The sequence below is a fragment of the Rhipicephalus microplus genome, unplaced genomic scaffold (assembly GCF_043290135.1).
Source record: "Rhipicephalus microplus isolate Deutch F79 unplaced genomic scaffold, USDA_Rmic scaffold_19, whole genome shotgun sequence".
NCBI classification, from domain to species: Eukaryota; Metazoa; Arthropoda; class Arachnida; order Ixodida; family Ixodidae; genus Rhipicephalus; species Rhipicephalus microplus.
In genome coordinates this window covers 11,233,412-11,250,704 of record NW_027464592.1, presented here as the reverse complement: position 1 = coordinate 11,250,704, position 17,293 = coordinate 11,233,412, and the positions used below count along the sequence as shown (strand labels likewise).

The window sequence follows — 17,293 nt, the reverse complement described above, 5'->3', positions numbered from 1 at the left end:
GCCTTGTTGGAGCTTTGCTAACTCAGTCATCTGCAAACACTACCTTCAGCTATCTGTGATTGCAAGCGCATTTATCGCGCGTGATTGATGGAACGGTAGCTGTTTCTACGCAATTAATTCAGTTCTAATTGAGTTATAATTACTACAATGCACATAAATACAACAATAAATGTGCCTTATGTTTTTTCTTACCTAAGTGCCTCGTGCATTCATTTGGTTGTCTAACAAAGAAACGAGAACGCAGCAAAACTTTACGTTCTTTCTTCAATTGTTGTATGGCAACCGTGTGTTGTATATAAGACCGCCAATAAAGACGGGGAATCGCGATCTATGCTCACATGCTGGCGTCCAGTACGGGTATCGAGCCGTACGCCACAAAAATTGATACTCTCATTTTCCGTCAGCCGAGTTGAACGGACAAACGAGCGCAGAGTTCATTTCGTGTTGAGACTTGACAATCAGATGCAATGCAAACGTTTATGGTAGCATGTTTTTATCATTTGTGACTAGTTCTGGCGCAACAAATGCATTAGTCACAAAGATTTGGTGAATCCAAAGACTCCATACGACATATCGGTCACATACCTTGCACTGTGCAAGCTGTTCTTGAAGATGGGTGATGTAACTACATACTAACATGTACCGCGGATCGCTCGAGGAGCCGCGCCCCACCACGGTTGTCTAGTGGCTAAGGTACTCGGTTGCTGACCCACAGGTCACGGGTTCAGATCCCGGCTGCGGCGGCTGCATTTTTGATGGAAGCGGAAATGTTGTAGACCCGTGTGCTCAGATTTGGGTGCACGTAAAAGAACCCCAAGTGGTCGAAATTTTTGGCGCCCTCCACTACGGCGTCATTCATAATCATATGGTAGTTTTAGGAAGTTAAACCCCTCATATAAATCAATTCGAGGAGCCACAAAAGTTACCAGTTCTGAAAGAACATTTTCAACTTCTTTTACTGCTTGAAACGACTTAGTGTTGTGCATCTTCTTTGAGTAGGTTATTTGATTTCTTTCTTAAACATGCATATATATCCAAATGAGCAGCAGTTTGTCGTACAAGAACCCGTGGTGGTGCCCTCAATGCCATGAAAATTTGGGTATGCGAAAACAAGAATTACGCCGACACTAAAACAAAATGTGCGCTAAAGATCGATTGAAGTGATTGCCGAGATTTTCCTGCTCATAATGCTGAATGTAAACTTCCATGATATCTGAGTGCAGCTTGCTTAGCCCGTTACTTCTTCATTAATACTTGCTTCTGTGTGTCGCTAGCAGCTTGTTAAATGTGTTTTAGTGCTAATGCATATTTCCAGGGAGTAGCACTCTGAGATAAACCGATATGCATATCGACACGTATAAAGTACAGAGAGCTAAAAAAAGAAACGCCAGCCTTTTCGGAAGGCGCAGCACAGTCACAGCGAAAGCTATAGAAGAGTGGCCTGTCAGAGCCTTTTCTGAACACTTATTGGGTAAGTGCTGCAAGAACTGTTGCTTGATGCCCACTACGGCATTATTATTTATATCTTAGGGTAGTAAGCCAGCATTCTCTATGCTATTTTTCGTCAATCTTTTGAGAAGTGTGGTATCCGCTATACTATTGCGAGAAATTTTGTGCCAATTGTTTATGCAGTGGCTCACGACGGTGAGGAATATTGACTGAATGGGTATGCGCCACAGTTATTAACTGAACAAAAACAAAATTTTGTGATGGGTTAGAGCAACATTGGACGACCCACTCGTTACGCCATTCGCATTCTGCGATGACGGCTTGTTCTTTTGCTGTTTCAAAACCATTTATAGGTCATAATGACGCGATTGCTCTCCCGAAATCAAGCCTACCTAAGGCAAGCTTGCCAACAAGTCCCAAGCACTGGCGTTATTATTGGGCTGGCACCCAGCGCACTCGGGTTGAAGCCCCACTGCGGCATTGGTACTAGACTTTTTTTTTCAATTTTGCGTGATGTAGTTACAGATACCGGCGGCAGCGGCGGTCAACAACTACGACGCTGCGCGAGACCCGAGTTGTGATTTCATAACAGCTATCGCTGTAAAACATCGCAGATCGTAATTTACGGATAAATAAATGCAGGGAATGTATTTTTACTTCATAGCACATAAGATGCAGTGAGAAGCACGCCACATAGCATGTGTTGATCATGAAAAAGTGGCTTTATTAACACAGCCAATGCTGTGCAACAGAATAGTTTCAAGCGTCACTTTTTGAAACAAAGTGCTCCGTTCCATATTGAATTTGGGAACAAAAAGTATGGCCTGCTCCCTATATTCAGGGAGGCCAGTTTGAAGAATAACGCAAACATACCTTGCTTCTCGCTGTTCATATGGAAGTACTGATAAGCCAGATAAGCAACAAAATATGCATTACCTGTGCATTGCATTATTATCAGAAAAATAAGCATTGAGAGGTATGAATGACCGATACCTGTTTTTCTTTTAAACCACTACACTTGTAAACGATGCCAGGTATCGATATAATTCATCTAAGCTTACCGCCACGCAGAGCGTTTGCTGAATAAGGTGAAGCTGCTCTGTAAGTCAATATAGGATACACCGCGGACAGGCACTCAATCAGAGATGAGAAGGACGTGTCTCTGCTGGCTACCGACGTGCATGGTATGTCGATTTCCTCAAAACCTGCAGAATCAAACGGGACGTCACGTCAGGCCACTCAAGACCATAGGTTTAAAAGCAATACTCTTTAATTAGGTCTGTCCGCCTGAAGGTCTCCCCGGATTATTCTGCTCTAAAAATTAAAACAAAAAGTTCTTGATGCGTGAGGCCAAAGCCCTCGCATTAGTTGTTTATTTTTTCTGGAATCGGGGTGTTTCATTGAAATACGATATAACAGTACTTCCTTCTGGTATATCAGTAGAAGGTGAATGTAGAAGCAATGTGGAAATTTATCCTAGAGAGTTTTGCCAAAGTAATAACTCCCCAGTGGCAAAGCATACACGAGGTATAAGATGAAAAAAACATACACAGATGAAAGGTTATGGCACGATGCGTGGGATTCACATTTTTAATCGCTTTATTGTGCGGAAAAGTTCATTTCTCGGATAAAAATACATCAATTGCTTGTTCAATTTTCGGAAATGCCTCAATCTACATATCATTGCAGTGTACGAAAAATTTGTCGTTCGATTCATTTTCTTTCGTCTGTCATTCATTTCTACGTCGCCGGAGAGTGCGGGGGAGAATAAAATGACGCGCTTTTTAGGGGCGAAGTTCTTTAGGGTGTAGGTTTGTCCAGCCTCTGATGGTGTATGTAGCTACCCATGGCACATACCCGAAAGAGTAGTCGTTAGAATGTGCACTCGATGGCGGCACTTGTATATGAGGAATACATGTCAAATAGATGTGAGATCGCTGAACTTGGAGTGTTCACGAGATAGGCGGACGGATTGACGGACGCATAGGCAAGGGGGCGGATGCACAGATGGACGGATGGCTGGACAGACTGAGGGGCGGCTGCACGAACAGACGGAAGAACGGACGTATGAGCGGACGCATGGAGTGATGCACGGATGGACGGATGCACCGACGGTCACACGAATGGACGGACACAAGAACTGACGCACGGATGGATGCATGGACGGACAGAAGCACGAACGAATGGGTGGACGAAAGCACGGATGGACTGACGAACGCTTTGCCCCACCAATCATCATTCGCTCCGTGGATATGCTGTGTTTTTTTTACGTCTGTACTTTAACCCTTCCAGCCCTGGATTTTTTATTTTGGTCAGATACACTTTTTGTGCGCGTTTTTCTAGTAGTTAGGACCTCAGAAGACCAAAAACAAAAAATTAGCCACTGGTACAAGCATTTTTGGATTAATTAACGTGGCATCAAATTAAGTAATTAGGGCCCTGTGATGGGAAAATGAAAAAAGTGTCTCATTTTTTTCTGCCAATCAATGGTGTACACAAAGTGGAAACCAACGTCTTGCTTTTCAGCCTAATACTCACTGAAACAGCTTCGGTACGTCGTCCCGAAAATGGCGCTTACCCGCCTCAATTTACGCGCCTCGGCTTCACGGAAGACCTCGGTCACGCTTCTTCTTTGTGGCTGCTACCTCCACAAACATGCCGCAATATTGATGTCAATTGCAGTGGGGATCATTGAAGAACTATGCCCCCAATAATGAGCAGTATTGGTTACTTTTCCGAGATACTAGGGCAAAATTTGTGCGGTGGTGTCAATTGACACTGCCAGGGCCGAAAGGGTTAAAATGAATTGCGTTGTCGGAGTAGCAATCGTCGCGCCTTTTTGTCTCTGTCTGCATGAAAAACGCTCACCTTACGGTACAGTATAATATTGAGTCACCAATAGCCCAACCCTCAGCCTTATTATCAAAGTTCGCAGTCGCTACCCGGACTAGATATTCTGTCCCTCCTCCATTCCCGCCCCCCTCCCCCTCATAATGATACTTCATGCTTTTTTGCCCAATGGCACTTGCCCCCATGTTTTATCTTTTTATGCCGCCCCTGTTTGCAGCGCCTGCAAGCTTTCGTTCACACACACGATGGTGCAGGATAATGATGCATCAATTCGAACATAAGGAACATGACGGCCATGGAAAACATGTGCCACCACTTTCGATATAATTGCTTTCCCAATTTCAAGTTAACCTTCGAAAAGCGCGTACATTGTCCTGTTCCTGACCATTGTCTCGTACCATTTGCGAGCTGCTGCGCAACGTGCTCTCAGTGGTTCTACTCAGCAATGCAGTCGCTTCGTTCGAGAGCTACAATGAGGCAGCCATTAGCGCTTCCAAATTACAGGTGTGTTCCTGTTTGATAAATCACTCATATTCGTGCCATATACTTACGTGACACGCGATCAGGTGTGAGAGCTAAGATGTGAGTAATTATGTGACTAAAGGAACAAAAATAATTCTCCTTTTTTTGCGGACTTCCCACACGCGCCAGGCACAAAAAATGTCTTCGGCAACTATATTTCTCATTCGGCTAAACGCAACCTGTCTGCTGCTATGGATATGTTATCTCATAGGCTGCAGTTACGAAACAAAAGGCACAGTAAGAAAATAAATTTCAATTATATAATGGAGTCGAATGAGGGACAACGAAGTGTGGCTAGCAGGTTGATTTACACCTTTAGAATGTTTGCAAGAAATAATTGCAAAATTTTGGCAAGAAATAATTATGCCATAGATTATTACTCCGCTCAGCCCCCATAATAAATTACCGTCCATTCATCCTCCTGCTGGCCGTTGCTAGCTGAGCAATTTTCATTTGGGAATCTCACTTTGGTCTCTATATTGTGACTCATACACAACTTCGTTCTATTGAGAGTGTACATTTCCCCTCGCATGCCTGAAGCTCTCATTAAAGCGTTGAGTGTTCTGTGCAAAAATCAGAACGAGAAACAGGACCACAGAAGGCATTTTTCAACGGCAGAGCTTTTTAGACAGAAACAATCAGTGCTTCCCAGAAGACCAGTAAATCACACGATATGCAAATTAGCGCGAACAGCCGTCGCTGACCAACACCAACAACGAGAACTACCACATGCTCACTCTCTCCCGTTTCCCTTCCTTCAATAATTCGAGGTGTCCATTTGGAAATGGTGCTTTTCAGAGGGAAATGACTGCTTGCTATTCAATATAATTCACAGACGTGCCAGCATGAAAACGAGCGGTGATAGACTAGCTGCTATGGTCATAATCTGACCAAGCATGAACGTTTCGTACTGCGCATAAGATACCGGTCGCTTTTTCAGTTTTGTCTGCTGGAACGATCGCAAGCGCTCCAGTTGAAGTTCCCAGCGTTACTGAACGTGCTCCAATGCGAAAAAAAACTGTTCTTGTTTTAAGGACTTTACTGAAAGAAAAAAAAATAATGATGTGTGTGTGTGTGTGTGTGTGTGTGTGGTCGCAGAGAGAGAAAGAGAAAATTATAATAGTAGAAAGGCACTCAATTCAAAAGTAAAGGACGACGTCCCCCTGAGTGGCAATGAAGGTTGGGCTTTGTTCTATGTCACTTCTTTGAAATGTGTTCCAGTGAACTTGGAAGTAACGACGTGCGCATATTTCCCTCCCCTCCTTTTTTCTCCCCTTTCTGGACTTACCAAGTTGCTTCGGTTTTTCATAACAAATCATATTTTTATACGATGGCCTAATTTATCAACAAATACATGGTATGGCAATTGGAGCAATTATTGCACTTACTATGGCTAATATATTAACGAAAGATATCGAAAAAGAGGTCCTAGCACCGTTTACCCTGGCACCCAAGTTGCTCTACCGGTACGTCGACGAGTGAAGAAGCAGCAGATTTATTGCTTTTTGGAAGGCCTGAACACGCAGAGTGCGAACATGCAGTTTGTCTTTAAACACAAGGACTACGCGCTAACATTTTTTTGATGTTCAGGTTCACCGGGTTGGGAGCACCATCAGATTGTCACTATGTAGGAAGCCTACGCACACTAGTTGTTATCTAAGTTTTAGTTCGCGTCATCCCATCGGCCAAAAGTCGTCCGTAGTGTCATCCGTGGCAACATGCACAGTACGGGTGTGCCCAGAAAGTGATGCATTAAAGAGGGAGCTTCGGGCGATCCATTGGAAGCTACGCCGCAGTGGCTATCCTGACTGTTTCATCTCTAAAATTGAGAAGTGGATATTACAGTCCAGCACACATCTAAACCGAGTTGACAATCCGAGCTTATGTGGCCTACTTTGCGCATAAGGACGCAGAACGAGTCAACGAGGCTTTTTCACGCATAATTTCAGCTCGCCGTTCTAAAATCAGCACGTCGATGTAAATGGCAGGTGGTCAAGTGAATTGTGCCCAGATGCCATGTAATATATAATGTGTGCTGATTGCCACCAAGTGCAAATAGAAGAAAGAGAAAAGTTCTCCAGACGCCTTCACGGGCACCGACATCATGTGGCTAATAACAGTCACACGATAAGCGCCATTACTCAGCATGGACATCAACATAATCACATAATTGACTGAGAAAATTGCACTGTAACATGTCCAGAAATAGGAAAATAACATCTCTTTCCGGACGACCATCCGTCGAACTCTTGGTTAGTGAGATAATGGTAATAGCTCCAGCCGATTTAGTAGTTCGATGTTTCATATCACAAACGGTGAATCTGTCCGGCATCCTTGAGAACGGTGTCCTTGAGTTCGGCATCCGTTATTTCAATATTAGGTCATTAGGCGTTGGTGAATGTCGCACTCAGAGTCAGACGGCATGAGACTGTCTTCCTTGCAAAAAAAAAAAAAAACACCAGGCAGCAGCCGTAGTCGCATATATAGGTCGAGGAAACACAATGCACGATGCGTGAACTGTGATTTTGCCACTTTTTCATTGTCATGTTAGTCGCCAGCTTACATAAGTAACAAGCTGCGTCCGTTTTGGAAAACATAATTACGTCATTTCATAAGATTGTGGTTTGTTCATTCGAGTGTTTTTTTCTGACAATTTCGTTGACGAGATCGTTGCCGGAGATGTCGCAATGACTTGGGAAACTGTGCAACACAACGTTGTGTCATTTGTAAGTTGCATAGTGGAGCGTTTCGCACATCTGCTAGAAAAATCGTCCGTAGAATCGTGACCAAATTGCGGAGATCACATATGCAACATAGTCGTGACATAGGAGTGAGGGGTCGGCAACATATGCGAAACACGTGATGACTGAAAAAGCGCTGTTGTCCAGGAACTAATATTGTAAATGCGATCCTTACGTGATGCATTCCTAAACAGGCTTGATTTCGAAGTAACATTAAGAACAAGAAGCTTGACAGCGTCAACAGCACCATGCTCACCAGCTGCCTTACAGCCAACATTATTATTACATCTTCGCCTGCATTGAAACTATCAGACATATTGATTATTGCGTAGCGGAAAGCTGCCTTCGTTGAATTCGTTCTTAATGATGGCCTCACGCAGAGTATGTGCGCATATAAAAAAAAACATGGAAAGCGGAAAGTGTTAGGACCCTCCCCTAGTCAGAGGGCATACGGCCCGAATTCAAGACGCGAACGTCAAGCCTAATGCGATGTCTCATTTTCTGCTTTCCGGCCATCTAGAGCAAAACGTAAATGAATAAAAACAAATGCCGATGAAAATTCAGAATGGCGTAGCCTACGCGTCGTCTCCTATTGTACTATTGCCACCTCTTTAGTCATGTTACATGGCTCCCCTATTGTCGGGCCCTACGCGTCGGTTGAGGTGACAAACCACGGGGTGGCGGGAGAAAAATAGCGGCTGCACAGTCGTCGATGGGTCGCGGTCACCCACATACCGCATTTTCCTGTCAGTAATCAGTTCGTTTCAGTCATTATTTGCCCGGATGCTGGATTATCGCCGAATCTGAAGCCATACACTTGTTCACCAAGAAGCTTTGGAATGAGCGAGAAAGTGCCATTATGCTGTGCTCGTAATGAAGGAAACAATAAGCCACTGTAGTCCTACTTTGCTAGGATTACCCATTGGTTCAGTCAACGCCAACTGTATTAGCTCAGCAATTTCGGCGACAACTTTAAATTTACTCGAAAAAAAAATGATGCTTATTTGTTGCATTGAAAATAGCGAATTGCTAAAGTAGTTCAGAAAGAAAGAATTTTTTCGGTCACGTCGAAGCCTGTTCAGTTTCGCAGAATACCATTCTAGTCTTTTTCGTGAGAAAAAAAATATTCTGAGAGCATCATTTTCTGCTTTAGTACCAAGTTTGGGTTAGATATTATGCTCTTAGTCGGGGTTTGGGGTTTATTGACAGAAGGTTTGGAAGGTAAGCCCCTGCAGGTCGCACAGGACTACTCAGGATGGTATAAATGTTCGGAAGAGAAACGCTGAGGATACCGTATTTTCTGGTAATCAGTCGAGCTTGAGCGTTGAACAAGCCGGAATTTCGCAACCTTCGCTGCGTTGACGAACAACATGTCGAAATCTTCAAGCGGTGGGGTAGCCACAGCTTGCAGGAAGAAGCATAGAGGGGTGGCAACCATATTTATTGTCATGCTTTCATGTTGGCGTTAGTTTTTCCGAGAGATCTGACGGATGGTTGTAGCAGGGGCAGCTGTTGCTGTAGTTTCTACAGCGATCGCCATGGTGGCATTGCACAGGTGACTTCAATATCTGACGCGCCCAACAGTGGTGAATTACATCTGTCACTGAAGTCATAGGCTTTTTTTTTGCTTATTAGCAAGTTATAGACATCCTCTGCAATACCTTGCAATATATACCTCACCTTGTCTTCCTCCCCCATGTTAGCGTCTGTTTGCCTGCAGAGCCTCGAAACCCCTTCTTTATACATTATACAGGTCTCGCCGGGTAACAGGGACCTTTGCTCAAGAGTCTGCTCAGCAAGCTTTTTCTTTGCAGCTCTGTTACTCAAACACTACGTTATTCCTTGACCAAGGCGTTCCCATGTTCGTTCTCGTACTAGAAGAGTAACAAATCGGTAAGGTAAAAGTTTACGAGGGATAGCTAAGAGGCAGCACCCCATTTGCAGTGGCTTACCCACTTGTCATGCTTGAGTCATGCGCCGACGTCTTCGTTAGTCTCAAGGTTCGTGGCTCTGTGTGATGCGGCTAAAAACTGCTAGGGTCTGGTCTTCGTCTGTCTGCATCGTTAGCAGGATTTTCACGTGGAATAATCACATTACGTGCCAACAGCGCAATTTGCCACCCATCTAAAATAAGTGCACCAAACTTACTACTGCTACACACCAGCTATTGCGTGAATTTTTTGCGTCTGTGTTGTATCCCTCGGGGTGATATGTCTTGATTATGCAAACTTCAGCTTATCTTGCCATATCGCATTTTCTATTTCAATATTTCTGTCTATATACGTTACGCAAATTTTGATCTTCCTTAACATTTCTGTACTTGTTGTACCTTTTGTAATGCGAAATTGCTTATGGTGTACTAGACGTTTAATGCAAAACCTCTGAATGAATCTCCGTACACTACTCCTATTGCTTTATCTAGTCCAAACTGCAATTTTCTTTTACAGTATTACTCATGTATGTTCAAGCATGATCTCACAAGCCCTTTTGTACTGTTAGCGTTGTATTCTGCCAATTGTAGAGGGTGTTCAAAGACGACTTCAAAGCTGCCTAGAGCAGCTTTTAGCCCTGAAGGCTATCCAAAATTTCTCTGGTGAAATGAACTTTGACTTGGGTATTCACGAACAGCCCTGCGGAAACAGAAAAAAAAAGAATGAATGTATGAATGGGCAACATTATTTAAAATAGTACAACAACGCAGAGGACGTGCAGGAGGTGAGAGGACGTGTTTCAGCCAAAAGAGCATTTGTGCACCTGGTGTAGTGTCTAGGTAGGGATAGCAAAAAAAAAAGAACTGAACACGATACATCAAATTGAAGAAGTCTAAACTATGCATCATTTTTCATGTATTAGATATCAATTTAGTGAGCTCAATTTTCACTTCTTCGCAATAATTAAGTACCCAATTCTCCGACACAGAGGAGCTCGAAGCTTACAATCATTATCATGGAGCACTCTTGCCGAACACTAGTTTAATTAAGAATTAAGTTTCATTTGCGAGTGAGTGCTTTTCTTGGCACGAGCAGTGAGCGACGACCTTCTTCTTTTCCTAAGCCCCTCTGGCCAAGGTGTTTCTGCATTATTTTCTGAACTTTAAGAGAACGCATTATAAAAATGAAACAAAAGTCGGGGCATAATCCTTGGTTCTGGCATAGTTTTACTAGATACATGCATAGGAGTGTGCAAAGTTTTCTAGCAAAGTGTGCAAAGTTTTCTAGACGGGGGGGCGGGCAAAGGTTTATCGCAGCACCTAGCTCTTCATCTGTGCCAATGTATGAGGCCGACTTCGTGCCTTCCTTTCTCCTCGGAGTCGCAGCACCTTCTTCCTGTCATGTCACTGGTGTGGGGGTGACTTTGCGCATACTCTGCTTGAGTGACTAAGGAGGGGTCCCCCCCCCCTAATTCTTTGTGCGTATGCCTATAGCTAAACGCAATATTCGAGCCTAAGTGCCCTGTAAAAAAACACCTATGAACTGCCATAATCATCAGAAAAATAAATAAACAGTTTCACAGAATTAGCTGAGTAACTGGTATTTTTGCGGTATTTAGCGGAGCAGATCCCGACCATTCGCTGATGTCTACAGGGCTTCCGAAATCCACTTCGGCACCATGAAAGTACTGAGGATATTGAGGACGAAGAAAGGAGACGCACGGGCAAGCACAACCTAACAACTGTGCGCAAGGTACTGCCATGAGAAGCAGTTACATGTAATAGGCTGGCTAGCAGTTTTGCTACCACTTCGGCAGAGTGACGAAGCATAGTTAACCTTAAAAATATACGACGGCACATGTACATTCACGTTCTCAAGCCACTAACAAACTTTTAAGCCAAGTCTCAGGGTCACTCCCACATTTTAGAGCGAAATTTTTAGGCACCCATACCGGTGTTGAACAATGGTATAGTAGCTGACAGACAAAAAAAAATAACTGTAAGGGATTGAGAGGGGCTACTTCGTTCGTGTTGTATTTTGTGATAGGCTTACTGTAGAGACAGATTAGAAGCAACACACGACGCAGTCTTAGCAGGGCAAGAGCAAACGCCAACTTTTTTTTCTTCATATGTACTCAATGTAAATGTGCACATTCTCTTCAATGAAATTTGATGTATTTTTATTTATTCTTACTATGCATAAATGAAAAAAGCCACAGCTTTGCCAACAAAGTCGATGCAATGAACATATTGGCAACAAATAGGAAGGTCACACGAAGAATGGCAAGTACATGGAAACGAGCTAATCGTTTATCACGCACAAATGACGCCCAAAACGTTTTGGCAGGTACAGATGAACGCGAAGAAGCGTCTCAGTTGTTACTTCACTGTGTGTGAAAAGCGCATTATTTTTGCAAACGTAGACTGTGCAACAAGTGCAGTGACCTTTGTGCACCCGGTAACTAGAACAGAATCGTACCGGAGAAAGCCCAAGGCGTCCAATTGTCCAACCACGACATAAGCAAGCGCACGCGTGAGTGTCTCCACTCCGCAGGGCAAAGTAAGCGTGACAATCTTGCAACGTGCAACGACGTGCGCTCATTGCGCCATCTCGCTAGTAATATTGAAAACACGATAGTTCTCCCCGAGATGCCCATCGCCAGTGGTAGGTGGTAGATATAAATAGCTTGCCGTTTAAACGTTGAAGGAGGTGTTCCTTCGTGGCTCAGTGGCTAACGCCTTCAACTCACAATTCAGAGGTTATGCGTTCGAGTTCGCTCACCAGGGTCTTTTAGTGGAATATTTTTCTGTCTTGCGTTTTCATATATATACGTATACATTTACGGTGAATGACGTCGACATCGGCAGCGAAATTCAGCTGAGAGTGTTCATATAATTGCTATTGATATGAAAACGTTTGAAGTTTGCCCGTGTTCTGGTACCGTTGTGCAATACAGAGGACACAGTGCTAGCAGAAAGAGCGTGAAGTTTAGCTGGTTTATTTATATTCTTGTGTAGTCAATATAAATGTGCACTTTGTTTTCCAGGTGCCATTGTGTATTTTTATTTACATTTAGTACGCTTGAGTAAAACCATAGCAAAATACTGTGCTCATTTTAATAACACTATGTTATGTGTTCTTTGTAATCTGTCCCTTGCGTAAGGGCACTGCAAAAGTGAAAAAGTAACCAATTGGCGCGGTAAGATAAAATGAGAAACATAACAATGAAAGAAGGGCATTTCAACCCTGGCCCTGCACTGGAGAAGAGTAGCCTACCATAAAGCCACGATAGTGCTTTAAACTGGTCTGAAAAAGGACTTTGTAAAGGTGTCATGCTGGGCAAACGATAGCTCTAACCTGCGCATTACGAATAACTGTTGCTGTTCAACGTCACAAAACATGATATTATTATGAGAGACGCCATATTTGGGAGATCTGGAACTTTCAAGCACCTGGCTTTCTTTAACGTCCACCTAAATATAAGTAAACTTGCCTCGACCATTTTCATTTTTATCGAAAAAACAGTAGCCACTGCTGAAATCTCCTCCCATGATCTGTGAGCCAGCAGCCAACCACCGTCACCCCTAGTTCTTCACGGCATGTTAAGCCAATGTGTCAGAAAAGGGTAAAAAAAAATCACTGCATATCCACAGAGTGAATGATGATGAGTGAGGCTAAGCTTCGAAGGGTTTTATCGGTGAGCCGTAAATCATCAGTTGGCCATGTCCATCCGTCCGTCCACCCCATAGAATTTCCCAAATATACACTAGAAGGAACTCTGGTGCTAGTATCTATGGGAGCTGCAACGCATTCAGCTTCAGCGAGCAAGGGAATTATGGGTATAACATGGATTTGCCTAGTCTTCGTACTTTATGTTCGTTTAAGCTTCGTGTGGCTTGAGGCTGCTTTGTCACGAAAAACCAGCTGTCAATGGTCTGGCAGTTACCCTTCACCACCTTAATCTTTTATGCTTGCCACTTAATTTTGGGTCATGAAGTGGAAAATGGTTTGTTCTCTCCTTCGAACCAAAACCAAAACGCTGAAGAAAGGCACAAGTGTATTGACCACCCACAAGCACGAAGATTAGGCAATTCTATGTCATACCCACAATTCCCATGGGTGCTTGGCGATCACCGCACAAGTGTTTCCTCTCGTTATTTTTAGGAATCTCTTATTTAGGAAACTCTCCATCCGCCGGTCGTCTGTCTGTCTGTCTGTCTGTCTGTCCGTCCGACCATCCATTCATCCATCCATCCATCTATTCATCCATCCATCCATCCATCCGTCCGTCCATCCATCCTCCCGTTCATCTATCTGTGCGTCCATCCGTCTGTCCGTTCGTCCGCCTGTCCGTATGTCCGTTTAGTGATGGGACGTTGATGTTGGGTTGTGCTACACTACTGGTTGTAGGTACCGTTGCTTCTATCACATCAACTAGAGTCGAGTCATGCGAAAGCCAAGATGCCCTTGACTGAGTTTCGAACGTGCAATCCAGTTACCACATATACGGGGTGGCCAGTGAACGGTTCTCCAGCACAAGCAGTCGTTTTTTTTGCTAGCAGATGCTGTCTGCGTCGGCGTTGCCAGGTGAGAGAGTGGGAAGGGAGCGACTGTTGGCACGACAGGCGAGAATGTGACATGAGACGCGAGCAAGGGCAGGGGGGGTGTGGAGAGCGCTGCCACCAATGCCGAAGTGCGACATCGTAAAACTCAGAATTGCTTAGCATTTATTAACAATCCGTCTTCACAAAATGCTAACTGTGCTTGCCATGTAGGTGTAATGCCTCTGAACCACTGCAAAGCGCTCAGCCATAATTCTTCATTGTCATCAAGCCACTTGCAGCATCAATGGAGTGTGCATACTATTTCACAGATGTGTAGCGCGTACCTCAATTATTCACCGAAAGAAATAATGTCCAGTGGATTCTGTGCTCTGGTTCACAAAAATCATGACGTTGTAGTCGATAGCTAGTCAATAGAAGTGCTTGAACACAGCTGGCCTTGACGTAACACGAAGCTGCATTCAGAATACGCATAAGGCAACAATATAATCGTCGGTGAAATTTTTGTGTAGTTGGGGTATGGTGTTCGTCTAGACCTTCCTGTCAGTGTTTTGTGTTGCCGCTCATATTTACTAATCGGGAGAGCCTCGTGCGGTGTCTGGACATGCTCATTTGGCAAGCTACAAAATCAGAGGTTCTTGGCAATGCACCGTACCTTCACCTACGCTTGACGACTCGGCGAACAATTATTCACTTGCAGTCACAGTGGGACGTGTTTATGTGCCGCATTGATCCCGCTTGTACTAAATACAGTGCACTGAATTTATAAGTGTGAACATATTAACTCTGAATCCCCTCCTTTTGCTACGCACACCCACAACAGCAATTATTTTCGCATACATAACCTGCGCGATTATCCCACAGTCATGGTGCCATACTCTTGGGCATTTTGCACCGAGCAGTGATCTGCTGTACGGACAGGAAAGTTTCAATCGAGAAATTTGTGAGAGCGTATAGGCCAGCTAACCTGGTAAGTGCATGTGAAGTAAACTACGCAATGCGAAAATATCGTTGTTTGGTATGGCTCGGTGAAGCTGCGTGTGTTAGAAAAACAACAGCGTGTAGTCCCCGACCAACGTTGACAAAGTACGGTGACAGTCAATGAGTAACTGGTGTTATTATCGATGTAATATTTTTTTTTAATTTGCGACCGCAACTGCACCTAATATAAGCTGCAACGTGCAGCTGAAAAAAAAGAGCAATATAAGGAGGTGCTTTCTCCTTATATAAGGAGAGCAATATAAGGAGAGCAATATAAGGAGAGCAATATAAGGAGAGCAATATGGAGAGCAATGTAAGGAGTGTCGGAGCAATCACAGCTCCGACACTCAGTGCAGATTTGATTTAGAAAAAGAGTTACGAAGGTAAGGGAGCAGCATATAGTGAAATTGAAGAGGCAGTTTAAGCATCAATGGCTTCTCCGATCTCCAAAATATTGGAGTTTTCCCCCTTTTTCTTCAACAAGTGACCAAACAAATTTGATGGACAGTGTTACGCTTAAATGAAAGCAATCAGTAAGAACCTTGTGACTTTCGGTGGAGAGATTTGTTTTTTTAGGTGGTCTAACGTTTTACTGCATTAATTGCTGATTGTAGTGAGATTAAGAACGAAAGAATGAAGAGCCAGAATTATCAAGTTATTCAATGAATAGTTTTTGTACATCTGCCCGAAAGTCAAAGCGCTTTAACTTTCCAGAATATCTTAAGTGCGCAAATAGTACAGAAGTGATCCACTGTTCTTTACGCTTTGAGGTGAAGGTCGCTGGCCCTAATTCGCGCGACTGATTCTTGTGGCTGTTTTTCTTTTTTTGCAGTCTCTCATTATACTTATGCAACGTCACTTCCACGACAGAAGTTCGTCAGCGCAGCTGTGGTGGACCCTGGCATAAAACACTTTCATGTTGAAAAAAAATAATGGGAAAGACAGCACGAACAACGCCAACAACAACATTCGTGGAAGGGCCGCAGCCATACTTTCCTACACATTATGAACCACGTCTTACAAGGGAATCCTGATGATATGCGAGGCAGCAGCAGTGTGCACACCGTTGACCCGGCTGAAACGGGCGTCGATGCGGGGGCCCGTGGAACGGTTTGAAGTGAAAGTCTGTGTAGCATTTACTCGAGTAAACGTTTGTTTGAAACGCAGACACAGGAGGCTGGTTGGGCTTCGTGCAAGTTTCACCGCAGATAAACAATCCGAAAAAGTGTTTTCATGCAATGTGCAGTGAAGTGTTGCAGGTAGGGGAGAGGGTGAAGCAAGAGACAGGATCGGTGTTACGAGTGGGCAGAGGAACTGGCAGCTGTGGGCGCTGCGGAAAGCGTGCTGCGGGTCAGGGAGAGCGTGACGTGAGCACGTTCCTGCGAGAAAAGCGTACGAGGGGAGCGTGAAGGCACCACGCAGCTGCCACTTGACCTACTTGGCACCACTCCAATACCTACAGTGACAGGAACGTGTTGCGGCGGGTTCTTACGGACGTTCATACGGCGTTACACACGTGAGTGAAAGAGATGATTCACATCTAATAATAACATACTTACACAACAACTAGCACGGAAGTATACTGTTTTTTTTTCACCCACAATTACTAGTACCAAGCACCGAGGTTCCCCTTCGTGCCACGCTGGATAATGAACAACGTATATTTTATAACATTCATTCATAAGAAATATTTGAAGAAGAAGAAGAAGAAGAAAAAGGAGGAGGAGGAGGAGGAGAGTAAGACAGCGAGGTTAAGCAGTCTGGAGCGACTGGTATGCTACCCTACACTGGGGATAGAGATGAGGGAGTTTGAAAGATGGAAAAAAATGAGATAAAGGAGAGCTCGCACACGCGTTCGGTTCACAAATGCTGATGACTTGTAACCTAATGACGCCTACTAATTGGTGGAAGTCCGAAAAGACGCGGTTTTAGTTTTCTGGAGTTGCACTGAATGATGGATGCTTCCTTGACTTCTTAGAAATGATGGTGATCGTTAGCCATATTTCTACTTGAGTGATTCAAGTACTGGGCTTTAGGTGTTCAGTACTTTGAGAGCGCTTCGAGCAGACATTTTCCTCATGTCATACAAGATTTCCCGGATGGCATCCATGAGAGAACGAAGCATAGTTATGACTTTGCCATCTTTCTTATGTGTGTCATCACCGGTTGGTGAAGACCCCTGAGTGGGCGTGGCCTGCTGACGTTCGATGGTTAGCGGTTGACTTGGAAGAATAGGCCATTTCTCTGTAAAGATAGT

General features: G+C 44.1%; 1 protein-coding gene and 1 long non-coding RNA gene across 3 annotated transcripts in view; one reads left to right on the top strand and one right to left on the bottom strand.

Annotated features, from left to right (window-relative positions):
* Window positions 1-17,293, bottom strand: part of LOC119186381 (uncharacterized) — a 188,185-nt gene that overhangs the window by 55,324 nt on the left and 115,568 nt on the right. The gene's annotated exons all lie outside the window — the stretch shown is intronic.
* LOC142785214 (uncharacterized) lies at window positions 1,698-16,202 on the top strand. The gene is made up of 2 exons (XR_012888870.1): window positions 1,698-2,633; window positions 15,869-16,202. It is a non-coding gene; the product is annotated as an uncharacterized LOC142785214 (long non-coding RNA).